We start from the raw sequence: 20890 nt of genomic DNA, 5'->3' as shown, positions 1-20890 counted from the left end.
CACATCTTGCTGGATTGACAAATACTCAAGTCTGCCTTCTATTTTTCTATTTCTGGAGGTTTCTGAGGGGCATTTAATGATTTTTCAAGCATTTCAGTCTTTCCAGTTGATTCTCCCCTGCCTGGCACACATGGTACATGGACCCACACATCTCTGAGGCCAGATCCATCCCAGTCTCTTACCTGAGTGGAAACAGATGCTCACTGCAGAAATAAGCTTCAGAGGGACGCACATAGAATAATCATCCTTCTGAAGACAGACTCCCCATGGTAACAGGGCCGAGCATGATCAGAGCAGAGCTGAATAAATGAAAACGAAGAGATTAGCAGCCAGGGGGCCACATCTTGAAGGGATACCCATTGAGTGCCAGCAAATCAATGCTGTAACTTAAAGATGATCTAGTTCAGCCTTTTTGCTTTACAGGTAAGGAAACTGAGTCCTAGAGAGTTGAGATAATTTGCTGCTAGAGCAAAACTAATGATGGCAGTGCAAAAATCTTTTGCTGCCCAGACCTCCTTGGATCTGGGCTGGTACTTGCTGGTAGGGTCCTATGACAGACCTGCTTCTCAGGATGCATGTTGCCTGTCCCATCTATAAGCAGTCTGGCTCCCCACACCCATCCTTTCTTGTTCCCTTTCTCTGTGAATTAAATTTGTAAGAAAAAAAAAATTCTGAAGCATAACAAGTGTTAGAATTCTTTTGTTCCTTTTTTTTTTTTTTTTTAAGATTTATTTAATTCTTTTAAAGAGTGCATGAGTGGTGAGGGGGATGCAGAGAGAAAGAGAAGAGTGGATGCAGGGCTTGAGCTCATTACCCATGAAATCATGACCTGAGCCAGAATTACGAGTCAGATGCTTACCTAAGTCACCCAGGCACCCCTTTGTTTCTGTTCTTGGTCCACACACACCAAGAGTCATCCTGGGTATTTTTGACCAACTGTCCTTACACTGGTTAAGTTTTTCTACCTCTTGAACCAGATTTCACCTGGTATTGGGCATTTGGTTCTAAGAAGTGAGGCAAGACAGCATTGAATTAGCTGCAGTGGAAGGTAGTTTCACGTAGCAACAGAGGGTAAATAATTCATTTCTGTGGTCCTCTGACCATGGTGATGTTATCATATGTAAGAAATTACCAAACTATGGAATAGAGAATGTGGTAAGAGAGCTCAGTGTCTAACCCCATGGGATTCGATGCTATTTTCTCACCTTTATCCCTGTATCTGTTTTTACTTAACAACGGACTAGAAAAGCTAAGGAGAATGTCTGAGTACATGTGGAGAATGCTGTCTTTACACAAGTATTTATTAAGGACTTGTGATCTATTAGGCACTTTTATGAATGTCTGACTCTTCCCCTCTAAAAAAGTAATCAAGGTAGAGGTAGACCCTTTTCATATTTTGCTTCTATTTCAACAAACGGAAGTGGCTTCCAGGCCCTGCACAGTCGTGAGGGATCATCCTAGCTGCTGAGCCATTCAAGGTAGGTGGACAGTGGGAGCACAGAAAATGGTAGAATTACATTGAATGGCTGAGACGAATAGCTAGCTAATTTGAAAACAGTATTCTTAAACCTGTACTAGATTCTAATCCATATCCATCCTCCACTATTTTTCCTGATCTAGGGAGATGTCCCGATCTGTTTTTTCCTGCTGTGATTTCAGTATCCCTTCTGACCATATGTGGTGCCATCCATTGGCAAAGCTGTCTCTTGTTGCTCATTTCTGGAGTCTTTGAACAGGGTACTCTTTCTTTTGGACTGGATATCCTCCCCTAATCAGTGGTAGATTTTGCCTTTTTCCCCCCTAACATCTGCCCTATCCTGTAGACCTGATTGAGTTAAAATCTTACATTCTTTTCTGTGTAGTAGACCTATCATGGCAAGTCATACATGAGCTAGCATACTCCTTGAGTGGGGACAAAGGGCATGTAATTGCCCTTTGTCCTGATTCACTGGTTTTGACTCTTCTTTGCTCAATCAAGGGTCTGCCTTCTAGGTAGTTGATTGTACCTCCAATTCTGCTCTTCCCAGGGCAAGCCCTAGGCCCAGCCCCTGTGATAAATTATTATGTAGGCTATAGTTGTATAGCCTACAACTATAGATGGGAGCTTGCTGTCCATTTCTTATTTTCAAAGCAAGCCATATTGTCATTTTTTTGACCCAATTTCCTCACTGATGCCAAATGCCTAATTATTTGAAAGATCTTTTCATTTATTTATCTTAAAACATCAATAATGGCAATAATCAAAGATTTCTCATGTAGTTAGGCCAAGTGTTATCTATGTGGGTGAAACAAATTTTAATTATGACGTTGATTCTGATCAACTGTAAAATAAAGAGAAGACGTCACAGTGGAGAAGTTGTTTCACTGGCTTTCTGTGAGGCGTTGTAGTCGTCAGTTCACTTGCCTCAGGCAATGAGAGTGATAGAGAATCTGAGAGCTGAGACCGACCTTTAGCACGTTGTAAGGAGACCTCCCTCACATCTAGAACGTCCTGGGTGGTGGCCCTAAAAATCCAATGCTAGCAAATAAAACTGGCAGGTGGATATTCTCACCAGTGCATACGGCTTCAAATTGGCAAAACTATAGAAATGCCAAGAAGAAAAGTGGCCTTTACAAATACTTCTATTGATTTTTGAGAACAGCTTAAAATTTAGATTTTCAGATAGGAATGATAGTTCCCATGGCAGTTATTATATAGAACTCCAGAAGAATCCTGTAGGACAGTTACAGCTACATAATCTGCTATATGCCCGACACTACATTTTTTTATATCCCTCACAACAACACTATGAACTATTAACAACTTCATTTTATAAATGAGAAAGTGAATGAATTAGTAGGGAGGAGAACCATATCTACGATTATGCAAATAATATGCAGAAGAGCATTAGATTTGAATCCAGAAATGACTGACTCTGGGTCTATGATATTTTCACAACACCTTGCAGTTTCTTTATTCCAGCCAAACAGTGAGTTTTTTAGAGGTTGCTTCTGATTTCAACGCAGGGAATGACTTTTATCAGCTAGGCATTACATAATATAGGCAAGATTTTGTTTCAGAATAGGCTGTTATTTATGTGGTGATTTTGGGGGAAAATATTTCCCTTGAGCTGGGGTGCAAGCATGGCACTAATAAGAATGAGGATGTACAACTGATGTAATTTTTGAAAATAGGGAAGCAGGTGACGGTGTATCAGTTTAAAAGACACTTTCTTGTGGATGGTAGAGAAAGGGATAAAGGGACAAAGAGGTGGCAAAGGTTTCTCATAAGCTGCCACCAGCTTCTTCTGTAGCAGCTTTGCTGTATTCAGAGGGAATAAAGAGGCTTTTTTGTTTTTGTTTTTTTAAAGATTTTATTTATTTATTTGACAGAGATCACAAGCAGGCAGAGAGAGAGGAGAAAGCAGGCTAGATGCAGGGCTCAATCCCAAGACTCTGGGATCATGACCCGAGCTGAAGGCAGAGGCTTTAACCCACTGAGCCACCCAGGTGCCCCATAATGAAGAGGTTTTTGACTAAACCACTGTCCATGTGGGTGAAGGAGGTGGTGGTTCGTTTTGAGCCATCCTAGTTGCGTGGTGTCTAAGATCTATTCACAGATCCTTCTGGTCAGTGACTGAATTCACTTCTGTTGCACCCCAGTCAAGGGAAATTTTAATGTCTGTAATGGGTTGAACAGTGGCTCCAAAAAGACATGTCCACGTTCTAATGCCTGGTACTGTGAACGCAACCTTATTTGGAAATGGGGTTTTTGCAGATGTGATTGAAGGTCTTGAGATCATCCTGGATTAATCAGATGGGGCCTAAATTCAATGAAATGTGGCCTTATAAAGGGAGAGGGAGATAAAGGGAGAAGGTGTGAATACAGAGCCCCAGTGACTATAGTCACCAGGGGCTGGAAGAGCCAAGGAAGTGTTCTCCACTAGAACCTTTGGAAGGAAGCCTACTAGCACCTTGACTGTAGATTTCTGGCCACCACACTGTGAGAGAATAAATTTGTGGCTTTTTAAGATTTTGTTGATTTGAGAGAGAGCCCACAGGGAGGAGCAGAGGGAGAGGGACAAGCAGACTCCGTGCTGAGTATGGAACCTGACACGGGGCTTGATCCCAGGACCCTGAGGTCTGACCTGAGCGGAAACCAAGAGTTGGATGCTTAACTGACAGAGCCACCCAGGCGCCCGAAATTTGTGCTGTTTTTAAGTCACTCAGTCTGTGGTAATTTGTACAGCAGCAGCCCTAGGAAAGTAATGCAATGTCTAAATGGGAATCTCTCTTTCTCAAATTTGTTTCTTTATTTATTATTTTTATTCCTTGCTTCTGCCAAGGGGGTGCTGACCCTCCTCCCAAACTACATTCATGAGCGTTATGCAAGAACGGAGGTAAATTCATACTTTCACCATTTCCCCTGGAAAATCTCAATTCCAACAATGAATTTGACCAGTGAGAATTTGGACATAGATGGGAAGGGCAAGGCAGGCCGTGGGCTCACTTTCCTGCATGCTTTTGGACTTGGCAGTCAAAGCACGCTGCAGAACGCTATGTCAAAAAGCTGATGCTAATATTCCTGGGGATGAGAGTAGTACGAACAGAGTAGGCCCGTGGTTCATATTTCACAGTTGGGTGGATCTTTTGTCATTTGGGAATGACACCTTTGTCGATATGTGCCCCTCTTTTTTTTTTTTTTTTGGCTAGCGGTTTTTAGTCAGAGTTACTAGTTAATATGACAAGACTTTGTATGTTGTGGCGTCAAAGAGAAATAGTATCTACTGTAATAGCCAATCCTGTTCTTAGCAAGCATTGCGGCTGTCCAGGCAAAGTGATTTCCTGCTGAGAAAATTCAGGCACAGAACCATAAAATACTGTATGTTCTTTCTCTCCCACATGACGTCTTCACACATGTTCCTAAGCAAACCACTCTCCAAACATGTTTGCCTCAGTGCCCACAACTCTTAATGATGGTGAATGGGTTTTTTTGTTTTGTTTTGTTTTTGTTTTTAATAGCTGGAGGCTTTGAATCAGAGGAATTTTGGCAGAGGACTAGGGAAGGTGGGGTTTAACCCAAGCTGGAGGCAAATACTAGGTTCTGAAATGGAGGTGGCTATGAGCCGTGCACACATGTAAGTACATAAAATCAGGAAACTCCCCCCAGCCTTTTTGCTTGTCAGTCTCTTACATAAGAGCATACCCCTCAGCTTTTCCATTGAGATGTTTTCCTGCTGTCATTCTCAGGTTCAACAAATACCTGTTAAATATCTGTAGCTTCCTAGACCATGTTAGGTGATTCATATATTTTATCTTATTAAATCCTTGAAAATAATGACACAAGGGTGTTCTTATGGAGCAGAAACTAAGGGTTAGAAAATTAAATTATGTGTTCCAAATGATAGCCTAACTATATCTCAGAGCTAGGGATTTCAGCTCTCGTCTTGAGGCCCAGATGTATTTATTTCCCCTTCCTTTTTGTTTAAGAACTTAAATTGGTCAAGCATTTCTTAATGTGACTTAAGAAATGTGCATAGTGCAGGTGTTCTCAATGGGCATTATTTCACGATAGTATTTACCATGGCGGTAACTGCAGAGAAAGTTCTTCAGGGTAAGTTGTAATAGAAGATCGCTCTGTATAGGGATATTTAAATTTTTAAGAAACAAAATTGCCCTTCAAGCTGCAAGCATTTAATTTTTACTGTGCTAACTTTAATTAAGTTTCATTAATGCTGCTGAGGTTGGTAAACTTAAAGAACTTCAGATGACACCCCCAGAAGCCCTGAAACATCTTCTTACTTGTTGAACCTGCCTTCTGGCTGAATCTCAACTCATGCCTCAACATAAATTGCCTACTCTTTCGCTTTCTCTGAATCCATGCTATCATCTACCCATTTGTTATATGAAATCCAATTTGTAGTTGAATCTTGGTCCAATACTTCACCAGCGAGAGAGATGAGCTCTGAGACCATATATGATCTTAAAGAGTGCAACGGAGTTGCACTGAGTTCTGCTGAGTTCTGACTCCTCTAGTTAATAGCCAGGCTGTGTCTTCTTCAGGGTTTGCTCTGGTTTTGTTCATCTTGCTGTTTAGATGACAACTGGTGCTTCGGGGGTGAAGGTTCTCCCCGCTACTCACCTGTGCAGATTAGTTCTAGAGAAAAAAGACCTGGAGACTACTGTCTAATCCTACAGGTTCCCAGGTTCTGTTTCTAGAATCTTGGAAAACAGTAGATATCAACAGATGTCCTTGAAAGCTCTAAGAGGAGGTAGAGCATCTTTTACATTTAAGGCATCAGAAACCCTCTGGAAGCTGTTAGAGCAACAGCCTTGGAGCTTTCCAGATTGAAGACGCTAGAGAACTCTGAAGCTTTAACTCCCAAATTCAGTCCAGAATTTAGGACCAGAATTTTCTCAAGACTGATTCAGGTCCTTTGGTTAAGTCTGATACTATTTCCAGACTTCATTGTGGCTCTCCTACCCTGGGTGACTTTCCTTTCATCCTTTCTCCAGTGGTTGCATCACAGCTCTATCTTCCTGCCTGTCTTCTCTGGGGCTGCTGTAATAAAACCCTACAGACTGGGAGGTTTAAATGACAGACACTTCTGGAGGCTGGGAAGCCCAAGATCAAGGTACTGGCTGATTTTGTTGCTGGTGAAAACTTTTCTTCCTAGTTTGTAGAGAGAAGTCTTCCTGTATCCTCACGTGGCAGAGAGAGAGAGAGAGAGAGAGAGAGAGAGAGAGAGAGGGATTAGGTCTCTTGCTTCTCTTCTAATCTGCTAATAAGGGCACTAATCCTATCATGGCTGTTCTACACTTCTGATCTAATTACTTCCCAAAGACCCCACCTCCAAATACCATCACATTAGGGATTAGGACTTCAGCAGAGGAATTTTGAGAGGACAGGAACATTTAATCTGTGGTACTGCCCATTAACCAAGAGGAGCCATACCTGTTCTCACCTAACACAGCCTCCCACCTGTGCACTGGAGCCCAGCTCTTCACTCTCTTCTCAAGAACTCACCTCTAGAAGTCTCCATTTCTCCTATGTTGTTTCTCTCTACTAGCAAGTGGCATTCCTTTTGGTATAGAATTCTCCCAGTTTTAAAAAATCCCAAGTAAAGTAAAACCTTTTTATTTTCACATCCCCTGCCATCTACCACCTCATTTCTGTGTTCCCCTGTGTAGCAAAATCCTTCAAGGGATCCAGTATCTCAATTTCCTGTTCTGTTTTCCTTTAAACATCTTTTTTTTTTTTTAAAGGGTGGCCTAAAATAGGACACCTTTTGTGGGTTTTTTTTTGGGGGGGGCGGGCAGGTTTAAGACTTTATTTTTTTGAGTGAGAGAGAGAGATAGGGAGCACAAGTTGGGGGTGGAGGGAGAAGCAGAACTTCCCACTGAACAGAGAGCCCCACTTGGGACTTAATCCCAGGACCCTGGGATCATGGCCCGAGGCAAAGGCAGACACTTAACCGACTGAGCCACCCAGGTGCCCCTTCTAAACACTCTTCTATCAGGCTTTTATTTCCAGTGCTAGTTCAGAACTGCTTTCCCAAGCTACCAGTTTTCTGAATCCATTTGGCTAGTTCCAGTCCTCATCTTACATGTCCTGTGAGCAGAAGTCATCATGGAGGACCACTTCTCCTTCCTTACTGTACTGTTCTCACTTGGCTTCCAGATGCCATACTCTTCTGTTTCTTCCCTGCATTACTCATGATTGCTCCTTCTTAGTCCCTTTTGCAGTTCTTCCTCTGTACCCACTCTCCCTCCCTGACTTCCAAATTTATCTCCAGCCATGGCCTCTCTCTTAAACTCTATACCCATATATTGAAGGATCTCCTTAGATATATCTAATATAACATGTCAAAACTGAGCTCTGGGGTATCTCCTCTCTCATACACAAACCTGTTCCACCTAATGTTTTTTTCCTATTTCAGTTGATGGCCAGTCCATCACTCAGCTATCTCGTTCAAAAATCCTTACTCTTTAAAAGAGCACACGCAGTGGGGAGGGACAGTGGAAGAAGCAGACTCCTCACTGAGCAGGGAGCCCGATGTGGGGCTCCATCCCAGGATTCTTGGATCATGACCTGAGTCGAAGGCAGATGCGTTACGGACCCACCTAGGCGCCCCTAGTTCAAAATCTTTAAATTGACGACTTTCTTTGTTACATATACCACATCCAATTCACCAGGAAGTCCTATTGGAGTCTACCTTCAGGGGATACTCAGAACTCTAACGTTCTGCCCTGCAGTAGTCCAGGTTCAAGACACCATCATTTTAATCTTGGGTTATTTCAGTAGTTCCCTAAATAGTTTCCCTGCTTCAGCCCTTCCTTTGTCTTAGTCTCCTTTTCTGTCTGTACTTAGTCCCTTGTTTCCTCTTAGAAGAAACAGTCTTCAGTCTGACTCAACGGAAAAGCCCAGAGTGATCCTTTTAAAACATAAATCATGTCTACAGTGGTACCCTACCTTATTCTTAGTGAAAAATCAAGGCCCTGGTAGCTTACAGTGGAAGTAATGACTATGTCACAATAAATACTGCGGTTACAAGTTAGTCATTTACTTATTATGAAAAGTGAAAGGATAGGTATCTCTTGAGAAGCCCTTTAAATTTTTGTAGTGAACTACAAGGCTTAGTATAATGGTACATAAAAGGTGGGAAAACATTAGACATTTTTAGTATAGTCAACAAGCAAGTATTAAACACTTGCCATAAATAAAATGACATGTTACATGAGCTGGGGATTACAAATCCTGGACTAATCCTCTAGGGACTCATACAGATACATATTCATACTGGTGCATGCCACAAGTGATCCTCCTTCAAGGCATACATGCTTTAGTAGAAGTACGAAGTGCTGATGGGATATAGAGTAGGAATATCAGAAAGAGCTGAAGATTTAAACAGAGTTAAAGCATGGGTGGCTCAATTGGTTAAGACTCTATCTTCTGCTCAGGTCATGATCCCAGAGTCCCGGGATCAAGCCCCACACTGGGCAGGGGGGTCCCTGCTCAGGGGGGAGTCTGTTTCTCCCTCTGCCCCTCACCCTGTGCATGCTCTCTCTCAAATAAATAAATAAGTAAAATCTTAAAGAGTTCTGAAATTTGGGGGAGATTTAGACAGACTGGGGTAGAGGCTGGGAGTTGGTGCTAAACAAAAGCATTCCATAGGGAGGTGAAAATAGGAACCAAGTCACAAAAAACTTCCAAATATGCTACAGTAGCAATCAATGGTCAATATGACTGAAAGGTCATGTGCTTAGCTGAAAGTAGAGTACTAGGAGGTTATATGTAGTGCACAGGCAGAGAAAATTACATAAAATTTGAAAGAGCTGAGGACTGTTCACACAGAATCTTACATTTCTCAGCTGAAGATTCTAGTGCTTTTCTTTATTCCAAGGGGAGCCATTAAAATTGTCAAGGGAGTGTTTTACTTGCTTCACAGCTTTAGTTGAATTAATCCAGTTGTAATGTATTAAATAGCCAGTCTGTCCTCACTACTATTGTTCTGGATATTTTGATATTCATAAAGAACATTTAGGCCATTTGACAAAATATAAATTTCAGGGCCTATGTCCCGACATTATCTGGCATAGGACCCAGGTATCTACATTGAACACAAACCTATGAATGATTCTGTGGGCCATAGGTGCGCTGACCCATTTTGGTGAAATACTGATTTATAGCGTACAAAGCTGTAGAAGACTTTTTTGTGTGTGTTTAAGATTTTATTCATTTATTAGAGAGAAAGCAAGGAGGCGGAGTAGCAGAGGAAGAGGGAGAAGCAGGCTCTCTGCTGAGCAGGGAGCCCAATGTGGGGTTCAATCCCAGGACCCGAAGATCCTGACCTGAGCCAAAGGTAGACGCCTAACCAACTGAGCCACCCAGGCTACCCTTTAGAAAACTTTTTAAGCTTGTGCTGTCTATTAGAGTTCTATATTTTAATATTTTAGTTTGGGAGTCATCATTTATATTCCTAGTCTGCAGATACATATGTGTGTGTGTGTGTGTGTGTGTGTGTATGATACTTACAAAAACACTTCCCCTTTGCTCAGATCATCTAAAAATGTAACAGACATTGTGAAATTTCATTTTGTTGTAGATCCCAAGAGTAAGAGCATTCTCCTATGTAAAACATCATTGCCATAGATAAGAAAATAACAGTAATTTAATACTATCATTAAAAATAATTCATTATTAAACTCCTACAGTTACTCCCCAAATATAATTTATAACTATTTTTCTAACCAAGATCTAATCAAGGATTATGCACTACACGCCCCATCTTGGGGGGAGTATGAGCCTTCTCACTTTCTCCTTCTGTTCTTTATGAGATAGAATAATTTGAGGAGTTCCCTTGAAAGCTTGCATATTCTGAATTTTTCTATTTTTTCATGATTAAGTTCAAATTAAAAAAATTTTTTTTCTAAAAAAATTCCACAGAGGCAAGTTTGGTTACTTTCTAAAACATCGTATCAGGAAGTCCATAATGTCAGGCCTTCCAACAAAAAGATATTTAACCATACAGATAAAATAATTTATTCAAATACCTATTCAACATAATGTTCTGATTGTACTCCCTTAGTGGAATATGTTCCCAGGACAAAAATAACTACTAAAAAAATTTGGACTTCATTTTGCAAGTTTTCTTCTTAATGGTTTTGACTTGGTAATTGCTAAATCGTTTTGTATTTATCATAGGTCACTGTAGGGCAAAGCAAGTGATAAAATGTTATTTGTAGGAATATATATTTTTAACCCATTTCTTACTATTGGAGAAATGAAATACAAATAAGAATGGTTTTGAGGGCACCTGGGTGGCTCAGTGGGTTAAGCCTCTGCCTTCGGCTCAGGTCACGATCTCGGGGTCCTGGGATCGAGCCCCATATCGGGCTCTCTGCTCGACAGGGAGCCTGCTTGCACCTCCTCTCTCTCTCTGCCTGTCTCTCTGCATACTTGTAATCTTTATCTGTCAAATAAATAAATAAAATCTTTTAAAAAAATGGTTTTGAATTTGGATTAGAAGTATTAGTAGAGACTGCAGAGGCTGGGTGCTCAGTTAAGTGTCTGCCTTCAGCTCAGGGTCTGGGGTCCATCCCTGTGTCAAGCTTCCTGGTCAGCAGAGAGTCTTCTTCTCCCTCTGCTCCTCCCTACCCCCCCCCCCCATTCATGCTCTCTGTCTCACTCAAATAAATAAATAAATAAGTAGGAAGGACTGACATTGCAAAACCAATTAGCACACCTGTTTCTTAGTTATTGGTTTCTAAATATCATTTCTCACTTTTAGTATCAGAATTCCTTGAAGAAATTGCTAATTTCAGGAAAAGTACAGATTGAGCCTAGAATAAAAGCCATCATTTTATGCCAAAGCAAGAAAGGGCTCACATGTTAATGAAGTCAATGTCAAAAGAGCATGTGCTCACTGAAGTTGGTGTGAAGGGGTTTTAGCTGGTCAAATTTGGGGTAATTAAAGTCTCAAATTAATCATGATGGCAACAGATCATAAAATAATGAACAGAAATAGATCTATACATTTATAGTAATGTCCTCCCCCTACCACCTAAAGAGGATAAAGAAGGACAGATAGGTTTTACTTTTTTTTTAAATAGAAGGATGCCAGTTGTGATGGATTAAAGATTGTTTACTTTCTCCATTTAGAGGTAGGATATTGAATATGGGCTGGCTGCATGTGGTAGAAGGGGATATAGTGACAATTCTGGGTCTAAACTTTAGGAAGGTAAGGAAAGCATCTGTTTCCTTATTCTTAGAAGATTGGATCTGGCATGATCGTGCTCCCTCTCAGAACCCAGTAACCATGCAGTGAAAATCCAAACCCACAAGGAGATGCTAAATTTTGGGACACTGATCCATAGCCTCAGCAGAGTTCCCAGACAACAGCTAACTTTAACTGCCAGCCATGTCAGTCAGCCATCTTGGAAGTCCTAGTTAAGTCCAACTCCACGACTATACTTCATATCATGTGAAGCTAAAGAACCCCACCAGTTGATCCCTCTCAATGCACAAAATCATAACAGACAGTAAAGTAGTTGCTTTAAGCCATTCCATTTCAGTATGGTTTGTAATACAATAGATAACCAAAACCTGGCTTATACATGTAGAAGGAACGATATCATTGAAAAATCAATACTTCGTATACCCCAGTGTAATAATGGATGCAGGCAAGGATACTCAATGGATGCTAAAACTTTAGGGGAAAATTAGCATAATAGTAATATGTATTCTCATCTATTTATTAATTACCATTTATTCAATTGTTCTTTGAAGTCTCAGGAGATTTGGGGCCTGGTTTATTCACTGTTATTTTTCACCCAGCTTGGAATACAATAGATTCTCAATAAATGCTTATTAAATGAAAAATAAATGAATAAAAACTTAAGGAAAGGATACTTAAACTATAGTTAAATATACTTAAACTATAAAAGACTCCTTTCTCTGTTTGATCACTGTCCCCAAGGATATTCAATTATCTCAAGAAGAGTGAAGCCTTCTACCCCAGAGGAGAACAGAATCCTAAAACTCTATCTGTCCAGATCCTTTTCTCAACAATAAAAGACACATTGCAAACCAGCTGTGTACTTCAGACAATTCATGGGTTCTGGTGTCAAGTGAATAACACTGAACTCTGAGTTGGAGCCTTATACTTAGACAAAGTTTCATCCCTTCCTCTCCCCTATGACCAATAACTAAGTCTTTGATCATGAACTTCACATTTCTTTATTTCTGATGTGGAACAAATACGAGATTAAAATGGGAGAATTTGTTAGCACAAGGAGAGAAATGTATTTAAACATCTTTTGAACATTATGTATTGTTGACTAGATGAAAGAAAGAAGGAAGCTGAGACGGAGATAAGGTAAACAGCTAATACTTTGATATTAAGGTAATAGGAGAAATAATCACATATTTCAAAAATGTAAAGTACTGAGTGAAAATAAAATATGGGGAAATTCAGAGGGATCCAGACGTGGAAATAGGCTCTGTCATGTCCCAGATAGGTGATTGATAATAAAGAATAGGTGAGAAAATCACTAGTTCTTAAATACCATCTTATTCATGATCTGTGTTAGAATGCCAGGCATTACATGATTTTCAGCAGTAAGGGTTGGGTAGTAGTTTGTAATAAAGGATGTTTCCAAATATGATGTTGCCACAAGTGGGTTCAATTCATTAATAATGGATAGTTAATGTATGTGTAATCCCTGCCTTCTAGAGGACAACGGAAAACAACAGTGACAATATTAAAAATATTTTTCAAGATTTGAGAGAGAATGCAAGTGAGGGGGAGTGTAGAAGGAGAGGGGCAGCATCTCAAGCAGACTCCCTGCTGAGCAAGGAGCCCAACAGAAGTTTCGATCTCAGGACCCGAGCTGAAATCAAGAGTCAGATGTTTAATTGAAACCCAGGAGCCCCAAAAATATTTTAAAAAGATAGGAAGATGGCCACACCCGAAAAGTGGTGGGATAGAATATATATGCAGTGATTGAGCCATATATGGTGACAGGAGTGGCAGAGGCAGAAGTCCTGACTGGCTAGCTATCACGGGTCCTTTCTACTGTCACTGATACAAGTCCAGTTGGCAAAGCATACTGACTAGCTGAGTTTCTCTATTATCCAGTCCACTTCTTGCTTGTTATGTTTGACTAATTATGAGTAGTAAATACCCAAATCAAACTTTAATGGTTAATTGGTGGGTTAACAAGCCCACAGAAAGCACTTTAATTAATTCCCCTTGTTGTGCTGACAAGAGAGACAGGGCTGAATCTGAGCATTTGCACTGGAGTTGTTCGAAATCTTGATAAAAGCATAAAGAAGACACCTCAGAAGAACTACAATCTGCACTCTATTCGAGGTTGGAATTTTCTTAAGATGATCAACGTTGAATAGTTGTCAAGATGTGGATTTCATATAAGCAAGATGTGATTCATTTTGTCCACAACCTGACTTCTCTTCATAGGTACTCTGGTGTAATCATCCATTCTGTCAATCTCCCAATCACCTAGACTTGTTAGTACATCGTCTTTTACTCTTCCCTTTACAAGTCAGGAATGAAAGGCAAGGCTGTTAACAGTTACTTACTGAGAACTGAGTATTGTGGATTTTACTATATAACTAATGACTAATTTTATCCTGACAAAAATCCTATGAGGTAAGTATTATTAGTCCATTAAATAAATGAGGAAAATAAAAGGGATGAAGATTAAGTGACTTGCCCATGCTTTCTCAATTTTATCAATCAAAATTTAACAGGAAGTAATTTCTATTGAATGTATGTATTTATGCATATATACTTATGCTTACATATACACACATATATGTATCATACACACGGAGAACAGAAAAACATGTTGTGTTTAAGTATACAATAAACAAAATCCAGAGTGTGAGAAACTTTAAAGGTTGAATTGTCTAACTCTTTCAATACACGTTTAATTGGAAAAAGATCAGATAGTTCAAAGAATCTACAGAAAATCTGAGAGACTAGACTTGGCAAAAGAAAGCAATTAAGAAGATTCTAAGGTAATAGATAGTACATTGGGCATTCTAACTTGGGAATACTCATGCTGTGGCCACAGAATTCTTATTTACTCCTTTCAGAATCTTTTAAAACCTGTTTAATTTTAAATTAAAACACAGGAAAAGTGACACAAAACAAAAATATAGCGTAAGGAGTTATGATAAGGTTAATACCTCACCACCATTCCTAGAAATCCCACCAGTGTTCCTCCTTCCCTCTATGTCTCAGTCCACTCACCCTTCCAAATGTTGTCACTATTTCACTTTATATTAATCATTTCTATGAATTTCCTTAGAATTTCACCTAAATGTGCATTTCTAGATACTATAGTTTGGTTTTTCTCATTTTAAAATATGTACATAATGTGGTGAGCACTGGGTGTTATACACAACTAATGAATCATTGAACACTACACCAAAAACTAATGATGTACTGTATGTTGGCTAATTGAATTTAAATTAAAAAAAAGTTAGTTGAAAAAAAATTATGTGTGAGTTTCTACTTACAGGATCCCTCTTCATCTCTGTTTTCCTTAAGATTTCTCTGTTGAAGAAGTGTGTCCATTTGACCTGTGGGGTTTCTCAGTGTCTGGATTTTGCTGCTTGCATACTTTAGTATAGTGCAACATGCTGTTGTTATTTAAATTAATCCCCTCTGTACCACATCCTTCTCTCTTTTCTTCCACAATGAAAACTCCTGTTGCTCAAGGGACACAAGGGACAGTGACATTAGAATTATCACATAACTATCTTTTACTTACCCAAGTTATATGTACACAGTTCACAGTAACAATACTATTGCTATTTTAAATACTGAAAATATTTGAATATTTTTGCATATGTTCTATTCACCAATTTATATTTTTAAAAAATAATTATGTTGTATCTGTTTAACAGCCTATAGCTCTTGCTTACTATATTTTTGTCCTTTATTTAATCTTAGCTTGAAGGTAACCATGTTTAATGATTACAATTCGTATTCAACTAAGTCTTTCTTTTTTCTTTTTGGTTGATTGAAGCATGTATTCTAGTGAGTTCCTAAGGAATGGCTCATGGGAGGAAATCTCCAAGTACTTGCATGATGACTACAGTTTACACCTTTACACCTGAAAGTCAGCTTAGCTGGATATAAAATCTTTGGCTCTTATTTTCTCTACTTAATAATTTATTAAAAAAAATTTTTATCGTGTTATGTTCCTCACCATAAAATATATTATTAGTTTTTGATGCAGTGTTCCAGGATTCATTGTTTATGTACAACACCCAGTGCTCCATGTAATATGCTCCATGTAATATAATCCTTAATACCCACCACCAGGCAATATCTCTTATTTTAAATAAAATGTTATTACATTTTCTTCAGGTATAGAACATTACTACGTAATTTTATTTCCTTTGTAAGCCATGTCTTGCTTGGATACTTGGGGGGTTTTATTTCTTTTAATGTCTAATAGTTTAACTATTTTATAATTTGGTATTGGTCATTCAGCTATCCTCGGGTATATGGTACAAATTGGGTATGCAGTCAAATCTTTTTTAATGTAATACATTTTTAAAATTATAATTTTTTTATCTATTCTCGTATTTTGGTTTACTTTTTCAGAGTCTCCTATCATCTGTAATTTGTATTTTTGTGTGTGCACGTATCTCCTATATATGATACTTTTTGAAATATTTTTATCTATTTCTTTATTTTTCAAAAATTTTCTTTCATTTTGTTTACGTTCTTTATAATTTAGTCTTTGAATTTGTTCTCTGCTGCTGCTGTATAACAAATTACCACAAAACTGAATGACTTAGAACAACAAAAAACACTCTTTCTCACCATTTCTGACTCAGAGACTTAAAATGTTCTAGTCATCTGAAGACATGACCGAAGGCTAAAAGATTTACTTTCAAGGTAAGTAACACTTACAGCTGGAGAGTTGGCTATTGGTAGGAGGTCTCATCTCCTCTCCTTGTTGGGTCTTTTCATAGTGCTGAATGAACTCACTGTATGGAAGATGGCTTCTCCCATGGGGATCAAGAGATCCAAGAAGGCAAATGGAACCTTCCTGTGACCTAGCTTCAAAGGTCACATGCCCACTGGGTGTGGTACAAAAACAATGAATACTGTTATGCTGAAAATAAATTAAAAAAAATGATTAAAAAAAATAAAGGTCACATGCCATCACTCACATGGTACTCCACTGATCAGTCCTGTGTCAATATAAAAAAATATAAAAAGGTTTAAATATTAGGAGACAAGAGTCAATAGAGGTTGGCTATCATATCTTAATGTCTAGAGTAATTTTTAAAATTTTGGAAATACTTCCTGAATTCTGTTATCTGCTTTATGAGCTTTTCTAATTCTGATTTATGTTGGTGCTAATGTCTTGTATCTATATCTTAATACCTGTTAGTACTTTTTCAATAGAGATATTTACTGTCTTGATGTATTTGACCAAGACTTTCTGAGGTGTTTTCATTATCTGTAAAAATGGTATTTGGTTTGTTATTCTCTTTTCTTTTATGACCATTTTAAAGTAAAATTTGATTTTGGTACTTTTCTGTTGTTCATTTGGTATGAAATTAGTTTTCCTGAACTTTTAGAAGATGTGGTTCAGGGTAGCTATTATAACTTCACAGAAATTTCTCTTGTTTTCCTGGAGTATTCAAAGACATGATGGCTTGCTTTCTAAGATAGTGGCTTTGTTCTCCTCCCCAACTTTTATCTGGACCTCTCTTTGTTACGTTTCTGCTCAATTTTGATTCAGCTTCAGCAGTTTCTTCAAAGTGCAAGGCTCTTACCTGAAAGGGAGTCCTAATGGGTTAGTTCTTAATGTTCAGAGAATGTAGACCATTCTGGTTCCTTTAGTATTTGCTGCATAATCTTTGTATTCATCTGCTATTAGACTGGACAAAACCCTTCCAGCTGCTGCTCTTAAATTGGACCTCTGTGCTTTCTAGTGAATACTTGTTATTCATTTTGAGATTCTACTGTTCTTAGGTCCATTAGATGCCTTGTTACTTCCCCTCTGCTTTCTCATCTGCGGAGATGATCACTGTGCAGATCAAATGGTTATTGCTAGTTTGTCTTTACCCGTTGTAGTGTGGAGTTTAGGGCGTGTCTCATCACTTTTTTTTTTTTTTTTAATTTGAGAGAGAGCTTGAGAGAGCAGAGGTGGGGGATAGAGGGAGAAGCAGACTCCCACTGAGCAGGGAGCCTAATGCAGGACTCTGGGATCATGACCTAAGCCGAAGGCAGATGTTTGAATGACTGAGCCATCCAGGTGCCCACCTTTTTTTTTTTTTTTTTTTTTTAAATAGATTGCCTGTAGGATTTTAGTTTTGTTATCCAGTTGCCCTTTCTGCTTCTATGTTGATATTCAGAGAGACTGAAAATTAGGCTGCCACCGTCTACCATATTCACAACCCCTCAATAGCTGCATTCTTAATGCAAATGCTGCTACCAGTAATACTTCCTCAAGCGCCCCTGAATATTTGTGTCACTTTCTCAGGGTTTGTAATCCTGTCCAGAGCCTCTAATTACCTGGCCTATAGGATATGCTCACGTTCCAGCTACAAATGGGCACGGAGATGAAATATCTGGCCCTAAGTGTTCAGACTGCACCAAACACCCTAAGGCATGCATATGTCACACACACACACCCCTCACTTTTCAATGTTAAAGAATAGATGACTCTGATTATCATTTGTTAGTGTCTTAGTCTATTTGGGCTCCTATGAAAAATACCAGAGACTAGGTGGCTTATCAAGAAACTTATTTCTCACAGTTCTAGAAGCTGGTAAGTCCAAGATAAGGGCACTGGCAGATTTTGTGTCTGGTGAAAACCCATTTTCAGGTTCATAAGTGGCTATCTTCTCACTGTCATTACAACACAGAAAGAACGAGAAAGCTCTCTGGGTTTTCTTTTTAAGGCCACTAATCACATTCCTGAGAACTCCACCCTAGTGACCAAATCACTTCCCCAAAGCCTTACATCCTAATACTATGACACTGGGAGCTAAGATTTCAACATATAAAGTTTAGGGGTACACATTCAGTTCATAGTAGTTAGTATACTCAGTTTAAGGCCCAGATTATTAGATTCCTGGTCCTCTAGGTCTTTATGTTCCTGAATCAATATTTTAACAGCAATGGACCAAAATTTAAAGTAAGCACCACCAACATATACTATATAAAGAGGAGATGTAAGGGAAATTGGTTTAACATATGAATATATATTCTGACATGCAACTGAATGTGCTTTTTAGCCAAATGCCAGATGGCTAAATGTTAAAAACAATAGTCAGCTGACACTCACTATTTCCATCATAGAATGAACTTATAGGATACAGGAACAAATCTTAAGTATTACCACAAATTTAACTATCTTTGAACTTTTAGTATTAACATTTTAGTGGTCAAATTATGTTGGTTTGGTGTTATAGTGTAAGGACAATTTCTCAGCTGACACCTGCTAGATTGTTTCTGTAATCATTATACTGCACATTTGTGATTCTAAATAGATGTTCACTTTTCAGCTTGGATGCTTTAGGAACATGAATTTTTAGGAAAGATAATTTGCTCTAACACTCTTCATTTCATATTCTTTATAGTCTTTAAGATATATGGATCAAAGATAATTTACAAAGGATCTAGTTGCACATACAATGTGGAACTATTCCTCCCTTTGAAACTTGAAGGTAGCAAACTTGACATTCTGCTATTAATTCATACTTTCCAGATGTTAAGAATTCCCAAAAAGGGATTTTTCATGACTCCTGGCCTTAATTCAGTTAAATAATTTAAAATATATATACATGTATAATTTAATTTTTGAAGGCTAATAAATCAAAAATTATGTATTAAGTTAGGATATATTCTAATTTCTATTACTTTTTCTTATAATGTTAATTGTATCTTAAATACATCTGTTAGCTCAAAATAATAGTTTTCCCTAATATCTAATTCTCTCATTTTTTATGTTAAATGTCAAATTATTTCTGTTTTTGAACTATCTTAAAGTTTTTAATAATTTTTCATTCATAAAATTAAGAACTTTTACTATCCTTGTTAATTATGGCAACATTTTGCTCCTGTAATACTTTTTTCTCCTTGAAATGTGACAAAATATTAACATGTAAAACACACCAGATCATTATTATGAGATAACATATATTTGATAGTGAATATTTAAACATTAGAATTATATCCAGAATATTAACAGACCAAGTAATTTGTGTCAATGATCTTGCCATCTAAAAAATACTGACAAATGAGACAAAATATATTTTAAAAATATGCCTTGGAGACATGAGAAAATCAAAAAGGTAGTGAGACCTCTAGGCTCCTAGAGAGAAACCCAAAGAGGTGAGACTTAAGCTTAGGGACACTTTCCCCTAGTGGACAATTACTGACTTTAAAAAGAATATAAGAAGTTGAACACTATTTTAGATCACCTCTCAGGCTCTGAGTACAAAAAGCAGAGTTCTGGACCCACCAAACTTGGCAGGAAGGTGTAATAAACCTCTCATATTTAGGCTTACACTATAAATGGCTACAATTGTAGTTAAGTGTGAACAGATAAAGTAGATTAGTTCTCATAGTAACTAAAGGCCAGTTTTGAATTATCTAAAACACTGAAATTAGATTAAGCTGATCCTTGATTGCTTATGCCTTTGGCCACTAATGGGAATCAAATGTAATCTTCTCTGGAGGAAGGTAATATATTGAAGGTCTCAAATTATTTTTATAGTTTTTCAAATAAAATTTCTGGCATTCAGTTAAAAAGTCACATGAAGAGTGTTGGAGGTAAAACTGTGTCCCACCAAAAATATGTTGAAATCCTTACCCCAGGTGCCTATGAATGTGACCTGATTTGGAAATAGAGTCTTTGCAGGTATAATTAATTAAGGTTGGGTTATACTCCATTTGGTGGTCCCTAATCCAGTATTACTTGTGTCATTATAGAAAGAGACACATAACACACAGAGAGAATGCCACATGACAGTTGAAGCAGAAATCTAATGCATCTATAAGCCAAGAAATGCCAAGTTTTATTGGCAACTCCAGAAGCTAAAGAAAACAAACACATGGAACACATTCTCTGCAGAGAGAACATGGCCTTGCCAATACTGTAATTTTGGACTTCTAGTCTCCAGAACCATGATAGAATAAATTTCGTTGCTTTAAGCCATCTAGTTTGCTACCTTTTGTTACAGCATGCTCAGGAAACTAATACAATGATACAGGAAAATATGAACCAAAGAATAGAAAAAAAAAAAAATAGGCAATAGAAACAAACCCATAAGGAATTTTCATGTATTTCTGATGAAGATGGCATTTGTGAGTTTAATTTTGAATCTGTAGCTCTTCCTCATAAACCA

This window comes from Lontra canadensis, unplaced genomic scaffold (assembly GCF_010015895.1).
Source record: "Lontra canadensis isolate GAN:19392208 unplaced genomic scaffold, GSC_riverotter_1.0 scaffold43, whole genome shotgun sequence".
Lineage (NCBI taxonomy): Eukaryota > Metazoa > Chordata > Mammalia > Carnivora > Mustelidae > Lontra > Lontra canadensis.
This window is presented reverse-complemented; position numbering follows the sequence as displayed.